Raw genomic sequence first — 19050 nt, 5'->3', positions numbered from 1 at the left:
GCAACAGAAATTGACACTCAATCACACCAGGCAACATTTTTCCAATCTTCTGTTGTCCAATTTTGGTGAGGCAGTGCAAATTGTAGCCTCAGTTTCCTGTTCTTAGCTGGCAGGAGTGGCGCCCGGTGTGGTCTTCTGCTGCTGTAGCCCATCTGCTTCAAGGTCGGACGTGTTGTGCTTCAAACATGCTATTCTGAATACCTCTGTTGTAACATGTGGTTATTTGAGTTAATGTTGCCTTTCTATCTGCTTGAACCAGTCTGGCCATTCCCCTCTGTCCTCTGGCATCAACAAGGCATTTGCGCACACAGACCTGCCGCTCACTGGATATTTTCTCTTTTTCAGACCATTCTCTGTAAACCCTAGCGATGGTTGTGCATAAAAATTCCATAGAGCCGCGGTTTCTGAAATTCTCAGATCAGCCCGTCTGGCACCAACAACCATGCCATGTTCAAAGTCACTTAAATTGCCTTTCTTCCCCATTCTGATGCTTGGTTTGAACTGCAGCAGATCCTCTTGTCCATGCTTTCATGCTTAATTGCATTGAGTTGCTGCCATGTGATTGGCTGATTAGAAATGTACTGCTCATTAACGAGCAGTTGGGCAGGTGTACCTAATAAAGTGGCCGGTTAGTGTATATACTTATTATTTTTTTTATGATTGGGCCTGTGTACAATGACCATGATACAATCACACCATTTTTGTAACCCCAACTTGCTTTGAATCTTTTTTTGCAGTACTTTGGTTGTCCACAAGGTGTCAACACTGAACGAGACTTTTGAGGAGAAGAAGCTCAGACACTAAACAATGATAAATCTTCTTAGTGCACTTTGAAAGGCTGTGCATGTACACTTGAGGCTTATAGCACATTTAAAAGTAGCATCTCAAAGCACTTAAATACATACAAAAAGTATTGAGGTTCAGTGAAACATGCATAAAAACTAGACAAGACAATAAAAACAAAAGCATATTTACAGGTATTATTAAAATGGCATCCTACATGACTAAAAATGCAACATAAAATCATAACACTTAAAAGCAACTGACCTCAAGGTGAACTTTAAAGGTCACACTTTCAGATTAATCTCAAAATCGAATTAATTTTTCATCAAAGCACACACTGTAGTCTCTGTACTCGCAGCTGAGCTTTGGCTGTCACAATGTGTTGTAACAATAAGCTTGTTAGCAGACCTGATTTTTATTTTTTTTGCTCAGCAGATCTAGGTTAAGCTATCTTCTTTCTCAGTGAAAACCTGTTTCTGATGACAAGACCGCCGTTGACTGGATGTTTTTTAGCGTGGAGAATATTTTGCAAACCTCTCAAGATGCTGTAGTGTTTGAAACCCCCTACAAGTTTGCATTTGCTCACTCTTGTGTATTTGTCTCTCTCTCTCTCTTTCTCTCTCTCTCTCTCCATGGTGCTTTGAAAGAGCTTAAGTCTTTGTAATCCCGGTTTCCTCCTGAAGAGCACACAGTCCCCTGGTATTTTACCGACCTATTTTGAATGTGATGATGTGGTGCTGTCACAGACTTGGCGGTTTATTTCTATCTGAAGCTTAGTTGTGTTCAGTCACCTTAAAATATTTCTTGACTAAAATCCCCCCAAACATCGACCCCTCTGCCCCCATCCCATCAGTCACTCAATGCTGTCTTATAGGATCCGCTGAGGGAAAACTGCTTTCTCTGACATGATGAACCTCACATTTAACCACATGAGAACTTCAGGTAAGACTCAAGACAACAATCTATCTATCTATCTATCTGTCTGTCTGTCTCTGTCTGTCTGTCACTTGTTCTATTTTCTTCTATCTATCCTTCTGTCTGTATCTATCGTTTTATCTATTAATCGCTCTATCTATCTATCTATCTATCTATCTATCTATCTATCTATCTATCTATCTATCTATCTATTCTTTTTTAAACTGATTTTATCTATATATCTGTCTGTCTTTCTGTCTATCTGTCTATCTATCGATCTATCTATCGTTTTTTAAACTGATTTTATCTGTCTGTCTGTCTGTCACTTGTTCTATTTTCTTCTATCTATCCTGTCTGTATCTATCGTTTTATCTATTAATCGCTCCTATCTATCTATCTATCTATCTATCTATCTATCTATCTATCTATCTATCTATCTATCTATCTATCTATCTATCTATCTATCTATCTATCTGTCTATCTATCTATCTATCTATCTGTCTGTCTGTCTGTCTATCTGTCTGTCTGTCTGTCTGTCTGTCTGTCTGTCTGTCTGTCTGTCTGTCTGTCTATCTTTAAACTGTTTTAATCTGTCTATCTATCTATCTATCTATCTATCTATCTATCTATCTATCTATCTATCTATCTATCTATCTATCTATCTATCTATCTATCTTTAAACTGTTTTTGTCTGTCTGTCTGTCTGATAGACTGTCTACATATCTATCTAGTTCTATTGTTAAATCCATCCGTCTGTCTATCACTTGTTCTATTTTCTAATTCAATAAAATCTAATAAAATCTTTCTAATAAAATGTTCCGTCAGTTTATCGTTCTATTTATCGTTCTTTCTGTCTATCTATCATTCCATTTATCTATTGTTCTATCTATTTTCCCATCGTTTTATCTATTGTTGTGTATAGATTGATCAGTTGATTGTTCTAGTTCTGTTGTTATATCTATGATTCTATCAGTTGATCTATCTATCTATCTATCTATCCGTCCGTCCGTCCGTCTCTATCTTTCTGTCTGTCTCTATCTCGCTATCTGTCTATCCATCCATCCGTCTGTCTGTCTGTTTGTCTGTCTCTATCTCTCCATCCATCCATCCGTCTGTCTGCCTGTCTGTCCATCACTTTTCAACCTATTCTACTGCTCTTTTTATGGTTTTATCTATTGCTCTGTCAATCAATCTATTCATCTATTAATTGTTTTATTGTTTGATCTTAATATCATTCTATTGCTCTATCTTCAATTCTTTCTGATGTTCTATCGATCGCTCTATCTTGATTAAAAAAAGTTTTAAAAGTTTCCAACCTAGATTTTACCAAACTTTACCCCAGGTTTACCCTACCTTGACATAATGCAATTCAATTTTAACTTATATGTATATGTTTGTGTGTATTTTTGCATCTGTAACACTAAATATAACCTTCTAGAAAGCTATTTTTCCTGCTTTAGATTTCTGTAACATTAAACAAACAACACAACGTAAAGTTTTAGACACAAAAAATCTTCTTCACTGTGTCACACTAGTAGATTCTGCAGTGATGCAAATATTCCTTTATGTGCAGCTTTCTGGAGGTATTCAAACTCTTCTCATAAGGTTATAAATAATATATAACTCATGTGCTCCTCCACTTGAAGCCTGTACTGCTGTGTCTGCCTGATGTTACATCATGCAGTATATTGATCATAAAGTAAATATGGCCTTGCTTTAACAGATGAACAGAGCATTTTAAAAGAAGAACAACAATTGCAGCAGCACAAAGTTCTCCATAAGAATAAACCATGCCAATATAAATTTCAGAATCTCCTGAAACAAAGTGATACTGAGGAGCCTAGTGCCTAAGAACAATTTGATGCAGCTCACTGAAGCCACATAGATTCTGCATTGAATTGTGATATTTTCAGCATACAGCCTCAACACTGCCATTGTTCAGCAGCGTTCTTGTGAATTTCAGGAGGGGTGAGCCGAGGTCTCTTTCTGGACGCTGCATTCTTCTCTCTAATGATTCTGACCGGTGTGGGCTCTGCAGAAAACTCTGCTGAATCCAGTCAGTATTGTTGTAGGATTACTGCATCCTAATCTCCATTCACAACAAATGATACAACAACAAAAATGGATCAGTTTAGGTCACACTACGCTTTCAGTTCCACTGACCTTCATTCTTGAGTGTGGGAGACCAGAAATGCAAGCTTGCGTGAAGATGCTTCACATTTTGATCCCTTCTAAAGTTGAATGAACTCAAACCTGAGAATAGTTTCAAATAAAGATGCTTTTCCGTGTATGTACAGATTGTGAATTGCATTATGGGATGTTGATCTCTGTTCTGTTGACTTTTGATGTTTAAAGTTCAACTCTCAAAAGATGGTTTGCCATCTTCAGGTTGGAGGAAAGTCCTTACCCCAGGTGGCGGAGTTTAAGTATCCTGGGGTTTTGTTCACGAGTGAGGGAAGGATGGAACGTGAGATTAACAGGCGGATTGGTGCAGCGGCAGCAGTAATGCGATCGATGTATCAGTCCGTTGTGGTAAAGAAGGAGCTGAGTGGAAAAGCAAAGCTCTTGATTTACCGGTCAATCTATAGTCATGAGTTTGGGTCATGACCAAAAAGACAAGTTCTCGTATACAAGCGGCCGAAATGAGTTTCCTTCGCAGGGTGGCAGGTCACACCCTTATAGATAGGGTGAGGAGCTCTGACACTCGGGTGGAGCTCAGAATAGAGCCGCTGCTGCTCCACATTGAGAGAAGTGAGCTGAGGTGGCTCAGGCATCTGTTTCGGATGCCTTCTGGACGCCTACCTAGGGAGGTGTTCCAGGCATGTTCTACCGGGAGGAGGCCTCAGGGTAGACCCAGGACAGGCTGGAGCGACTATGTCTCTCAGCTGGCCTGGGAATGCTTCGGGATCCCCCGAAGGACCTGGAGGAAGTGTCGGAGGAGAGGGAAGTCTGGGGTTCTCTTCTAAGACTGCTGCCTCCATGACCCGGCCCCGGAAAAGCAGACTTTTATTGACTTAATTTGATTAATATAAATCTGTTTCTATTTTATTTATACTTCTCGAGTATTCTCGATTCTTCCTGTTTATGTAAAGCACTTTGAATTGCCACTGTGGATGAAATGTGCTTTATAAATAAACTTGCCTTCCCATTAGCTATGCTAATTATTTTCTTTATTCTCCATTTCCACCTGGGGATACTCTTCCCGAGGCCCTCAGACTATGCAGAGTCACTGATTCGATCCAAGACCAACGACGAGATGATCCCAAGGTTTCCATATCCTGGACCAGGCCGAATCCTGAGCAGCTACTGTGATGGTCATGGAGGAGTGGAGAACATGAGACTGATTCCTGTGACGCTCCAGAGACAGACGAGTTTTCGCTGAGGCCAGCTTCCAGCCTCCGCCACTAAGACTGCAGCTCTGCACAAGACGTTTGGCCAGCGGAGAAATTAAAATGATCGTGCCCAACTGAGTCTGGTTTCTCTCAAGGTTTTTTTTCTTCACTTCCGCCATTAGTGAAGTTTTTTTTCCCTCTCCGCTGTCGCCACTGGCTTGCATGGTTCGGGATCTGTAGAGCTGTGCATCGTTGGATTTTCCCTTCAATATTTGGACTCTCAGTAGTGATTATTAATCCACACTGAACTGAGCTAAACTGAACTGAACTTAAACACTACAAACTGAACTACACTGTTCCTATTTACTGTGACCTTTTATGTGAAGCTGCTTTGACACAATCTACATTGTATAAGCGCTATAGAAATAAAGGTGAATTGAATTGAATTGAATTTTAGTCTGAAATAATAGAGTATTTGAAATAGTATAATGTATAAGGAAAAATATATAGAGAAATAAGTCATAAATATATAAGTATAACAAACTTAAAGAGCCCATATTATACATGAAATAAGGTCATATTTAGGTTGTAAGGGTCTCCAACAACAGTCTAATATGCATGCAAGGTCAAAAAACACTTTGATGGTCTTATAATCTGCATTTATTTTTACCTAATTATCCCAACGACTCCCATATGAATCGTTCAGCGATTCATTTGTTCCCAAACCCCTCCTCAGCGCGAAGCTAATCTGCGCTGATTGGACCGATGACAGCCTGCTGCGATTGGTCGACACGGACAAGGCTTCAGCACGAGGCAGAGTGAAATGCCCAGCTGCTAATCTACAATATAAAAGTAGTCACAGTGCATACACGCTTCATAGAGGATTTTGGCTGCCAGTGGGTGAATGTAAACACAGACGATGGACTAGAAAATACTGACGACTAACTATTTTATTGAGCAAAAAGTCCAAGAACTGGCGAGGAGGTCACAGTCTTCTTGCTCTTTTCACACACACACACACACACACACACACAGGGCCTGCGCGTCCATAGAGAAGCGGCTGAATAGAGAGGGCGCGGCGCGGGGCGCCGCTCAGTTATATCCGCGAATACCCGTGCGTTACACACACGAGGAGACACACACACACACACACAGGGCCGGCGCGTCCATAGAGGAGCGGCGCTCAGTTATATCCGCGAATACCCGTGCGTTACACACACGAGGAGACACAGACACACACACACAGGGCCGGCGCGTCCATAGAGGAGCGGCGCTCAGTTATATCCGCGAATACCCGTGCGTTACACACACGAGGAGACACACACACACAGGGCCGGCGCGTCCATAGAGGAGCGGCGCTCAGTTATATCCGCGAATAACCGTGCGTTACACACACGAGGAGACAATAATATTGAGCTGAAATATTTTGAAACTTGTCCGTCGCATGTGTGTAAACAGCTGACGATCCGTAATCAAAGCGGCACGCGTCGTGTTTTCAACGTGGCTTTACATGCGATATGAGAATATAAAGAGTTAACCTGATACAGTACACGCAGTTACAAGTAACAAAACACAACTAAATACATAATTTGCAAGCTAGAGTAAACGAGGCAATAATTTTAATCTCACTTACTTACACTTGTGAAATGGGGGTAGAAACTGATCCATGATGCACTGATCCATCAGTCTTTACTGATCCTTCCTTTAACAAACTGATGAAGTCTTCTTTGAAAGCATATAGTTTTCAGAAGCACTCAGAACTGCTCAAGGCTGGGCTATATTGCTGATGTTTCATCTTTGATTAGACTGTCCATAATATCCATCTGCACAGCGTGACTTCATTGACCAGTGTCTGTGTGTGTTTCTGTGTGTGAGTGAGACTTTTTTTTCTGTTAGTGGGCGGGGCCGCAGGTTTCAAATCTCCTGGGTTTGCGCGCCCAACTACTTGTGTTTCGTAGCTGCGTCATCGCGAAACACCTAATGACTCGTTATCAAGACGACTCGTTTGAAGCACTATGAGTCGACTCTTTTATAGATGAATCAATAGTTTTAAACACTGTACACTTACAGATTTAAGCCTTAGCTGGATATTTCACTTCACTTAGAGCTGTGTTACACACTACATGGAAGGGCATTTTCAAAAACCCATAATATGGGCTCTTTAAATAAATAACAAACTTAAATAAAAAAGAAGAACAAACACAAAATGTACAATTACAAGTTTTCTGTACTGCAATATAAAACACAGACCTAGACAATATATCACTTTAAACTATTAAGAATTTTAATAAAAGTCACTTTTTTAACTTAAGGTTAAATGTCGTTGGAAGAAAGATCAAGGTCCCATGATTCAAAACATAAATAAACAGAAAAAATAATAAACACATATCTACTAGTATATCTATAGGCTGCAAAAACAAACAAACAAACAAACACCTATATGAACATTATTCCACTACATGCCTACCTGCCACAAAATTGGACACAAAACATTTATCTGAGCTGTAATCATTTACTAACACTTAAAATCAGGGGTGCCCAAACTATTTTGTATGACGGGCCAAAAACTAAATATTGAGAGCCGTGGGCCGAAGATACACATACCAAACTAAACTACAAAACATAATCACATTTATAACAATGCTGAATACAGTAAAGCAGAATCTGCCTTTACCTTGATTCACATCACTTTTTTTTGTAGGTGAACAATAAAATAAACAAATAAAAGGTTTCAATTTGAAATTACAATCCCTAAATTTTTCTCAGATGACATGGCGGAACAAATCAAAGGTTACCATGGGCCAACTTCAAGTACGTATCGCTGCAGCCTGGAGACCTCCAAGTAGGAGGCATTACACAAGTAATTGTTACACAAGTAGGTTGGGTGAGCTCCAAGTGGAAGGGACTTACGCTACAAGTAGGTTGGGTTTAGGTGATGTAGGTGGGTAATAAAACTCAACAGGTTACTGTGAGGTTGGGGTGGGTGTAGACATTCATAAAGCACAATATTGCCCACTTGGAGCTCATGTCCCACCCAATTGTAGCTGGCTCTGACCTCATTTGTACCCTTCTTTCTAGTTTGGGATTTGGGAAACAATGCTTGCAGAACGAAAATCTGGAACATTTTTTATTCAGTTTTAAGATGGCACCAAACAGGCATAGCATACGTGGAATGTTGCGATTGACCAATCCGAATCAAATCATTCATAATGAACACAGTATTCCATAGAACTTAAGGATTCATTTATGATAGCACACATACATAGCAGAGACATATATTTGACGTTTTTGTTTACATCTGAAAAATTGATTTATTAGAGCATTTGCTCATCTGCAAATCGTCTGCTAGATGCAAATATCTGGACGTTAGAGTTTCAAGACACCCTCGAGTAATTTAAATTTTTTTATTTTGAACAGATTTGCGTGTGTTGAGCATCAGTTAAGACGATGTTAGCACCTCTCAGCTTTAATTGTGGGGAAAATTAGATTTTGTCATCTAATTTTATCTTCTGGGTTTAAATTATTTTGGGAGCGGGAGTAAAATCAGTGAGGCAGCACGAATCTGCTAGTGGAGTGATGATGCGTCAGTTTCTGATTATTATTCATAGCTAAGTTTTCTTATCGAGACCCAATGACTGCGTGAGACCGCGGCCACGCATAGCAAGCAGTATTTAGCCATTCATTAAGAGTTTTAACGTTATGTGTTTGTTTCCATGATTCACAGGGTTTGTTGCATGTTTTTTCCCGCGATGCTGTCCGGGCCGTTACTGCAAAGCTGTTGGTTTGCAGCAAGCGTTTTTTGTCGGGAGAGCTGTACGAGTATTGGAGGATGGTGGACTTTGTCTTTTATCAGTTAAGTTCATTACCATTCAGACACATCACCTATATCCGTGCTGCTGTGTTCGCCTATTTTTAATATCCTCCAGATTACCGGCAGGGCTAATGGTTAAACCATTGGTTAGACCTGCTGCACTGCTATCCACTGTGTCTGCATTCAGGCCCGGGGATTCAAGAGGAGAGAAGTCCTCCTCATTTATAGTATTTACATGATTATCTTTATGATGATATAGCTAATTGTGGTTATGTTTATATGAAATTACGAATGACATATGTAGCAGGGCATTAAATTACTGTTTATTTCTTTGCATTTTAACTTTGTAAACTATAAATCATGGGTCTCCTCACGGTTTGTGTCTCATTTTGTGAGCCAACTGACTCCCCTCTTACTCCCCCTGCTTTGCCTGGCCACGCTCACTCTTCCTTCTGCTCGCAGAGCTCCATGCTCATCATGAAGCATTTAAAAAAATATATGATGTAGACTTGAACCGAAGAGGGGGGTTTCATGGGTTTAAATAGATGTTTAGAATATGTCTTATATCCTTATTCCTTTAAGAGACCTTGAACAGTGCAGATTTTTTTCAAGAATAAACTATCTTTATAAAACAGCTTGCAGACATACCTGTACATCTGTTAAATTTACCAGAGTCAGACCAAATGACATATTTTTGATATATTTTTTTATATTGTATATTGTAAGATAAACATACTTCGTTGTAGAAGGCTATCTTCATCACATTCTCTCAAATAACCCTTTCCATTATAACAACTCTCCCTATACTCCTCTCTTCCATGTAATAGAGTTAAAAACCTAAGAAATCTCACACATTCCCTATAAACGCAGGCATGTTACTGTTTAGTCTATACACGTGTGTTCAACACATGTTGTGCACAGAACAAGAGGTTCACAATGAATGCTTGTTGGGTCAAGCCGAGAAACTGTAACCAGATGTGAACATGCATCCCTTGGAGAGGAAGATGTCTTATTCTCCATCTTAACACACAAGACGCATGAGAAGAAACTCTGGAGTTGGATTGATTTGGGATGTAGACTGGTTTAAGCATCTGGTTTGCAGACAGAAGAGCTTCACGGGTGCTAACAGCTCTTTCTGACAACCAAGTCTCAGTCACGATTTATGCTAAAAGCGTCTTCAGATCTCAATAGAAGAGATTCACATGCATCAAACGCAATCTAATGGCTGAAGTCACGAGTGCCCTCTTGTGGCCTTTACTAAAAGGCTTCAGAACAATTATTTGAGATGAAAAAAAAATCCAATTAAGGAAAGTTCTTTACGTTTTCAATCTGTTAATATTTATATATTACACATATATGATACGTACATGATATATTCGTATACTGATCTGACAGTCAGATATACCATATGATATCCTCTAATATCAGGCTGTATAGGCTTTATATATTAGATTTCATTCCATGAATGATCTTTTATTTTTATTTACTAAAACTTTGAAACAATTTTTGCTATAGCTGCTGAATCGGTGAGCAAAATAAAACCACATACAAAGACACCGAAATGAACGAATAAATAAATAAATAATTAAATAAAAGGATAAGCTAATAAGCAGATTATAACATTAAGAATAGTGTGCTCATTTTTTTGTAATATCGTTTTAATTTTGTACTATTTGTTAGTCAAAATAACAAATTTGTCCAAAATAAGAGGACAAAATAGCCTGACAAAAAAGGTCAGCTCGTGTTTTCCCTACACAATAAATGATAACTAGGTTTTTGTGTACCTTAAGTTGTCCATTTACATACTACTAAATAAATAAACACATCCTGATGCAAAGTGACTCGAGAAAAGTGTGACAATTCTCCTCTATTTAAAGTGTAAAAGCTAAAGCCATCAATGAAACCACGCCATCCAGGCACATTTTGGCACACAGTGACGTGCGGGACGAGCTGGTTTGTGATGGTCCAGCTTTACTTTCACTAATGGCCCGTCGTGATGGTTGTGGTGTGCCTCTCCCAATTCTGCGACCCGACCGACCAGTTACATTGGGGAAGCTCCACAAGCTCCGGTCTCCATCCGCCATTTTCAGCACACTGGAAAGCAGGTAGACCAAAAAAACTCCACAGAGCCGGTAAAAACAACAGGTAAGTGTTCCAGTCCTCGCGTTTTTTATTTATTTATTTCAAACAAGCATTTCGCAGCGCTGCTCCGAATGGCAGGGGCAAACGGACACCTTGCTCGGAGTGACTTGTGCACTTATGAGAGCTCGGATTGATGATAACAATAAAATCTGTTTGTCCTGCCAGTCCATAAAGCAACTCGAGGGCGGCAAGCAACATTTTAGACAACTTTTCCTCTCACAGAAGCTTGCTCGCGCGAAAATGTGACCATTTGAAGAGTGTTTAAAGCGCGGTGTGTGTGTGTGTGTGTGTGTTTGTTTGCCTGGAAGTGGGGAGGATACAAAACCTGAAGAGATTTTTGCACGAGCTGCTAGGTTACTTCACAATTTAACATCCTCCAAATTCCGTGACAGTATTTTCAACACGCGGATACACTTTAACATTCAGCCTCATCTTGTTTTGTGATTTATTTGATTGGAGTTTATTATAATTATCTTGTAAATCATTTGCGTATTATGTGTCAGCGCGTTTAAAATCCTGCTCTGGGTATCGTGTGAGTTTCTGCTGGTGTTTCTTGCATGAATTGGGAAACTTTTTTCGCTGTTGGTTATGTAAACCATCTTCGGCTGTGGGTGCTGAAACGCCTTCTTTCTTTGTCCCAGAGCCACCGTCTGTTATTAACAAAGATGACACCACAATGAGATACTTCTCATTCATCTCCGGCTTTTATTCACAGTCCTGCCTCCCGAGAAACCTTCGTGTAGTGAAGAATCTGGTGCACTGTTTTTTTTTTTTTTTATATAGGAGTGTGAAGGTGTTCAGATGAAATCATAACTGAACTTAAAGGTGCACTCAGCATTTTTTGGGCTTATAAAAAGTTGTTTGTGTGATCACTTTTGAAAAATGTTATTGGAATTATGCCTATTTCTATTAGAATAAGACTTAAGTTATATCAGTGTTGCAGAAAAAAAAGATTCTACACCCTCATCTTGACAATATATAACATTATATAATAAGACTGCAAGATATTGGATAAATCTGACATCGCGATATTTGATTTTGCTGCGATATAAATGCATTTTCAGCAGATGACTTGAATAGCTAACCATATGAATAGAATTTGGAATGAAATCCTTGGAATAATGTTGTAGAGGAGTAAATCAAAGAAAATGAAAGAATTAAAAATAAGAGAGCAAAGATAAAAGTGAAATAAGTATTCAGATATTCAGGTACAGTAATACGATATGATACGATACTATCATGATATTTTCCCTTTGATAATAATAGATCACATTATCAGTGATATATCACAAGAAAACCATCCACATTATATCGTGGTATTTGTAAATGAAGAGGAAATATGCTTAAAGTTATAAGATGTATTTTATTAACAGCACATATATTTCTTAGAATTGCAACATTTATATATTCCATCTGCCATTACTCCATGCATATCGCTATTTTGTCCTGCCTCTATTGGATAATCAAATGTAATGTAAAATGTAAACACTGTATATTCTTTATTGCTGATCAACTATAATAACTCCGATGCTGCGATGTGACTATTGCGAGCGCACACATTGTGATATCGATGTTGAAACGATATATTGTGCAGCCCAGATATATAATGTATGTCATATATGGGTTAAGGGCAAAAGGGATTTTTAAGCATTTAAAAAGTCTAATACATCTTTAAATGTTAATGCATTAGAGTGTACTGCTTAACTGAATTTATTCTGAGAACTATTGTACATTTTTACCCTGATTTACAGAAGAAGCCCACTAAAATGTCGTTCAGTTTAACAATAGTTTATATATTTCAGATACAATATTTAATTAGAACTAGAATCATTTAATTACATATTAAGATACTTTAAGCATCACAACGCAGCCCCAAAATAAGAATTTGTTAAATATATGGAAATGTAGTATTATCATTATTTGTAAAATATGACTTTGTTCGTCAATGTCTTCATTTCACATTCAGTCAGGGTGCACGTTCACTACGGCAGCCATGCTGAACGCAAGTGTTGTTTTTAGGCTGTGTTTGTTTTCTGAACTTTGAATGTCTCAAGATCACTGCTGTATATAGTAGGACAGAGCTCTCGAATTTCATCTAAAATATCCTCATTTGTGTTATGAACATGAACAAAGGCCTCAGGGCTTCATGATTTAGGTGAGTAATTAATAACAGAATATTCATCTTTAGGTGAACTAACCTTTTATTTACTTATTAACCTTTTTTTTCCCCCAACGTTACTTGAATGAACCAAAAGACTAGAGTCAGCTACAGTAAATTGATCAAGTGCACCTTTAAGAGTAAAATCCTGGAATAAAACGCTGGTGTCAAAAGGTATATAAAGTTGGTAGCTAAAGTTTTAATTCTCAAGTTCACATTTATGAAACTATGTCTTGAGAGAAAGCCGCTAGTGCTGCAGACTAATTATTTTTCCTGTCAGAAATAAAAGAATGAATCCTTAACGACTGCAGGATCTCTGAGCACAGAGACTATTAGACATTCAGAAAGAAGGCTTCTTCCTTTTTTCTCTGTGACCACACATAAGGGGTCTGTGAATTAGAAATCACATCTATTTATAGTATAATGATATCATGAATAATTTCTGCAAACCTCCATCCGGACGGAAAAGAAAGAAAGAGAGGGAGAGTTTGAATTTGATGTTTTAATCTGATTGTTTCAACACTCTTTCTGTTGTGTTTGCCAGCCAGCGGAAGCCTAAAATCTGTCTCCGACCTCCACACTTACATAACAGCGTCACATCAGAGAAACCCCTTGTGTGTCATGCTGTTTTCTCAATTTCCTCTTATTCTCTGTTGCTGTCATCCAAACCTGATGACAGTGTTCTACTTACCGTCCTGTCAGCTCGCGTTGTTGCTCTCTTCTTATGGTATGAGGCCAATTCCCTGCAGACCCACGACAAGACGGATCAGTATTTGTCTGAAATGGTGGGCTTTTTTGCGCTTGTAGATCTGACTGAATGATTTTTTTCCCCTGTTTTTTACCTCTTGAGTGGCTGGTTGGAATTTTGGTGAGGTTGGGTTAATTACATACAGTTTGAGGCCCTTGGTAATAGATACTGTTTATAGTCTAAGAACACCTGTGAGATCAACACTATTTAGTGTGAAAAACATCCTGAGGGCGATACACATGCTCTAACCAAATGTTTTAGATCATGGGAATATGTTACTGTATGTATTATGTTGCACATTTTACAGATTAAAGAAGGACAGTTCATTCAAAATATGACATTTTCCTCACCTTTTAGTTCACACTAGGTTATCCGTTGGGTTTTGTAAAGTTTTAAATTTACTGAAATATTGTGTTGTAGGTCTTAAATCATTTTAAACAGGTCTTAATTTAACTTTGACCAAATAAAGCTACTCAATCGGCCCACATCCATCCAATGACCAACAATACATCTCATTCATTCATTCATTCATTTTCTTTTCGGCTTAGTCCCTTTATTAATCTGGGGCCGCCACAGCGCAATGAACCGCCAACTTATCCAGCATATGTTTTACGCAGCGGATGCCCTTCCAGCCGCAACCCATCACTGGGAAACATCCACACACACACATATTTACACACATACACTATGAACAATTTAGCTTACCCAATTCACCTATAGCGCATGTCTTTGGACCTGTGGGGGAAACCGGAGCACCCGGAGGAAACCCACGCTAACACAGGGAGAACATGCACAACTCCACACAGAAATGCCAACTGACCCAGCTGAGGCTGTAACCAGCAACCTTGTTGCTGTGAGGTAATCATGCTACCCACTGCGCCACTGTGACACCCCAATACATCTCAGTATCTTATTATTTATATTTAAGTTTTCCGCAAATTCCATATTAAGTTGCCTAATCAGGGAAAGACAACTAAAAACAATTATATAATTCCTCATGATAATACCGGGCTGAAAATAATCCCTAATGTTTAATCATGTAATAGTCTAAAATTTCATTCTTGATGGTCTTAAAAGGGTCTTAAAAAGTCTTAAATTTGACTTGATGAAACCTTCAGGAACCCTGTCACACTCATTGGTTCTAAACTTACAAATTTCCTTTTTCTGTTCGTCACCAAACAAGATATTCTGAAAAATGTTGGAAAAAAAGTATAATTGACGTCCATTGAAGGAACATGACTGCTGCTTTCAAATAGTCTCCAAAATGTCTTCCTTTGTGCTCAAAATAGGAAAGAAAGTTAACCACGCTGTAAAAAATTGCTGTAAAATTTACAGTATTACTGGCAATTTTGGTTGCCTGTAATACTGTCAAATTAGGTAACAATTACAATAGTGTTGTAGTTTTAAACATAGTTGTAATTGAGTATGTTTACATGGACACCAATACATGATTAAGAGTCTACCATGTAAACAGCAGAATTTTATTTTTAATCATTTTTTTGATTAATCTGATTGAGGTCATAATGGAACTAAACAGAAATCAGATTAAAACGTAAAGTATGCTGATTTTAGTCTCATTATAGAAGTGCAGTACAGACATGTAAACCCTTTAATTAAACCGTTACCGTCATGTAGGACTTTTTGCAGCATTTTGTGACAGGGTAGTCTGTACACAGCTGGTCGACACTATTCTCTGCTCTTACTGAGTCAGTAAAGGACCACAGAAGCGCACACCGCGAAATGCAGTGTTTTTTTTTCCCCATTCAGCATGATGCATCAAACTCCATTAAAACAACACTCTTCCAGCAGTTCAAACTTGCATCCAATATCTAGTTTGTCACAGGGGGCATGCATGAAATGTTCCTGAATGAAAGTGAAAGAGCCAAACTGCAATTAAAGTCAACAAACTAAAAGTGAAACACCTGAAAATTAAATGAAACTCCGGAGGAAATGTGGATAGTGCGTTGACACAATGACGTTAATCGAATTATGTGCTGTAACATTTAAAATGGGATCATGAAAGGAACATTCAAAAAGCATCTCATGTAAACACCTTAATTATATTATTGTCTTATTCAGATTAAAGCAAATCATTTGATTGCTGATGTCCATGTAAACGTGGTCATAGTTCATTAACAGTGTGTTTGTAATTTTTGCCAGTAATACTGTAAAAATTACAAGTGCACTGTAAATTAATAATTGCATTTGTGCTGTAAAACTAAAGCACAACTGTCATTGTTCATTACAGTTCATTACAATTTTACAGTGTTACTGACAACCTAAATTGCCATTAGTATCGTATTTTTTACAGTGCCAGTTTGGAACATGTGGTGGAGGAGTAAGTGATGATAGAATTTTTCATTTTTGGATGAACTATTGTGAATAACATTATACCATTCAAAAGTTTGGGATCTTTAATACTTTTAAAGTGTTTTTAAATGACTGGTATTTTTATTGCATGATGCATGCTTACTGGGTATGCACATATTTTGCTGGCATCTACACTTACAGTTTGACACTCATGCAGTGGTCAATGACAGGGGCTTGATCAATTAGGAAATTATACCCAGTAGCCAGAAGACCAGTCAGAGTGGATAGTCATGCCTACATTTCCAAAAGTTTGAATTTCAGTCCATCTACAGTATAGTGAAAAGAACTATCAGTGTTTCCAAACTAAAATGTGTTAGGGTTGAAGAGGGAGAGTAGTGTGGATGCCAGGTGTAACCGTAACAAAACTTCTTTATTTTAGTGTAAACGGCACCTTATGCTCATCACAGCTGTCTTTATTTGATCAAAAATAGTTGGTGCTGCTCGTGCGTTTTTGTATGAAAATCTATGTTTTGTTACAATTACACCTGGCGTCCACACTACTCCAGCATTTTCAACCCAGTTTTTAAAGGTTGAAAATCCATTTTTTGGAAACGCTGGCCTTCTGTCTTTAATATAAATGGATGGAAATGCAAACATTTGAAAAAAAAATAGAGGCATCCATAGTCTTCTGATTTGCATTAGATGTCAAGCATGGATGCCAGCAAAAAAAAAAAAGCATTGTCCAGTTAGTGTGAGTGGTCATGTATCATGTGATTTAGACTGTAGAATGTGGACAAAGACCAGAGTTTTTCTTAAACACACTAAAAACGCCAGTCTGCACAAGGAGCATTTTCATTCATTGTTTACTGTGGTAAAAAACAAAAACAAATCCGCATTCTTTGATGAATACAAAGTATGTTGTTGATTGACTGACTCTAAGTCTTTAGAAACAATATTTCTGATTAATTTAATGCATCTTTGGTAAGTAATTACTTTAAAAGTCAAATAAAATAAATGAATAAATCATACTGACCCCAAAGAAACCTGAACAGTAGTGTAAAATCAGGTACTGAGGGAGTTTTTGGGGATTTAAGCACATATTTTCAGGCTTTCAGTCTTTGGAATTGCTTGAACAAGTCCCATTCTGCAATATTTTGGAGGATTATTTTGTACAACATATTAAAATAACGGCTTCTGATTTCTGTTTTGCAGAATCCATGAAATAAGAAAGGTCTTAGGGGTCTTAAAGTTCAACTGAGTGTTAAATCCTTGGCGCAGGTATGGCAAAACAGTTTTCTAATGTTGTATAAATGCTTTATTCCCTGCAAAGTTCATACATGCTGTAAGCCAGTGTTTCCCAACCCTGTTCCTGAAGGCACACCAACAGTACACATTTTCAACCTCTCCCTAATCAAACACACCTGAATCAACTTATCATAACATCAGAAGAGACTCGAACACCTGAAGTTAATGGGTCTGAAAAGGGAGACATCCAAAATATGTACTGTTGGTGTGCCTCCAGGAACAGGGTTGGGAAACACTGCTGTAAGCTTCGGTTACTTATGAGTCAAATATGAAATAGCCCATTTTGGTGTATACATAAGATTACATTGAAGTGGTTTTTACATGCATTGAAAGCATAAAAATAACTATGGGAGAAATAATGTTCTATTGTTTGAGCATAACATATTTATGTAAAAATTAAACAACATATACTCAAAAAATTATGTGTTTCAAAAAATGTTCAAACTAAACTACTTAACTAAAATGAGTTGAAACAATTCTTTCCTTTTTTGGGGACAATTGTTTTATGTTTTAATCCACTTAAGTTTGTAAAAACTATCAAGTTAACTTAATCGATCTGTGTTGGGACAACATGAAGGAATTGTGTGGAACCCAGCATTTTTTACAGTGTATTGACTTTTCCAAACCGTTTGACTTTTCCAACGGTTATTGTCCCATGCCTACTCTGAACGTCAGAATTTGGTGTCAACAACATATAAGCATGGATCCATACTGCCTTGTATCAATGGTTCAGGCTGCTGCTGGTGGTGTAGTGGTGTGGGGGATAATTTCACACTTTGAGCCGATTAGTACCAATTGAGCAATGTGTCAGCTCTACAGCCTACCTGAGTATTGTTACTGACCATGTCCATCCCTTTATGACCACGGTAGCCATCTTCTGATTGCTCCTTCCAGCAGGACAATGAGCCATGTCATAAAGCGCGAATCATATCAGACTGGTTTCTTGAGAATGACAATGAGTTCACTGTACTCAAATGGCCTCCACAGTCACCAGATCTCAATCCAACAAAGCACCTTTGGGATGTGGTAGAACAGTTGATTCGCATCATGGTTGTGCAGCCAACAAATCTGCAGCAACTGCACAATGCTTTCATGTCAATATGGACCAAAATCTCTGAGGAATATTTCCAGTACCTTGTTGAATCTATGCCACAAAGGATTAAGGTAGTTCTGAAGGCAAAAGTGGTCCAACCCGGTACTAGTAAGGTGTACCTAATAAAGTGGCCAGTGAGTGTAAATCTTATTACATTTTAAGTTATTAAAATTTATTGAAAGATGATGGTGGCAGTGTATAATGATTTAACATTATAACGAAAATGTGTAAACATTAAATAGTGTATTTGTTCTTCAATTTTTACCCAAAAGTCAAAATTCTGTCATTTACTCATCATTCACTTCTCACTTTAGTTTTTTTTCATTCTGTTAAACACTAAAGAAGATATTTTGTAGAAAGCTGAAAACCAAAAGCTGTTGACATCCATAGTATTTTTTTTTTCTACAATGGAAGTCAATGATCACATGTTTTGATCTTTCTTTAAAAACTCAT

The sequence above is a fragment of the Danio aesculapii genome, chromosome 11 (assembly GCF_903798145.1).
Source record: "Danio aesculapii chromosome 11, fDanAes4.1, whole genome shotgun sequence".
NCBI lineage: Eukaryota > Metazoa > Chordata > Actinopteri > Cypriniformes > Danionidae > Danio > Danio aesculapii.
The sequence above is the reverse complement of the archived record's forward strand: the minus strand, read 5'-3'. Positions refer to the sequence as shown.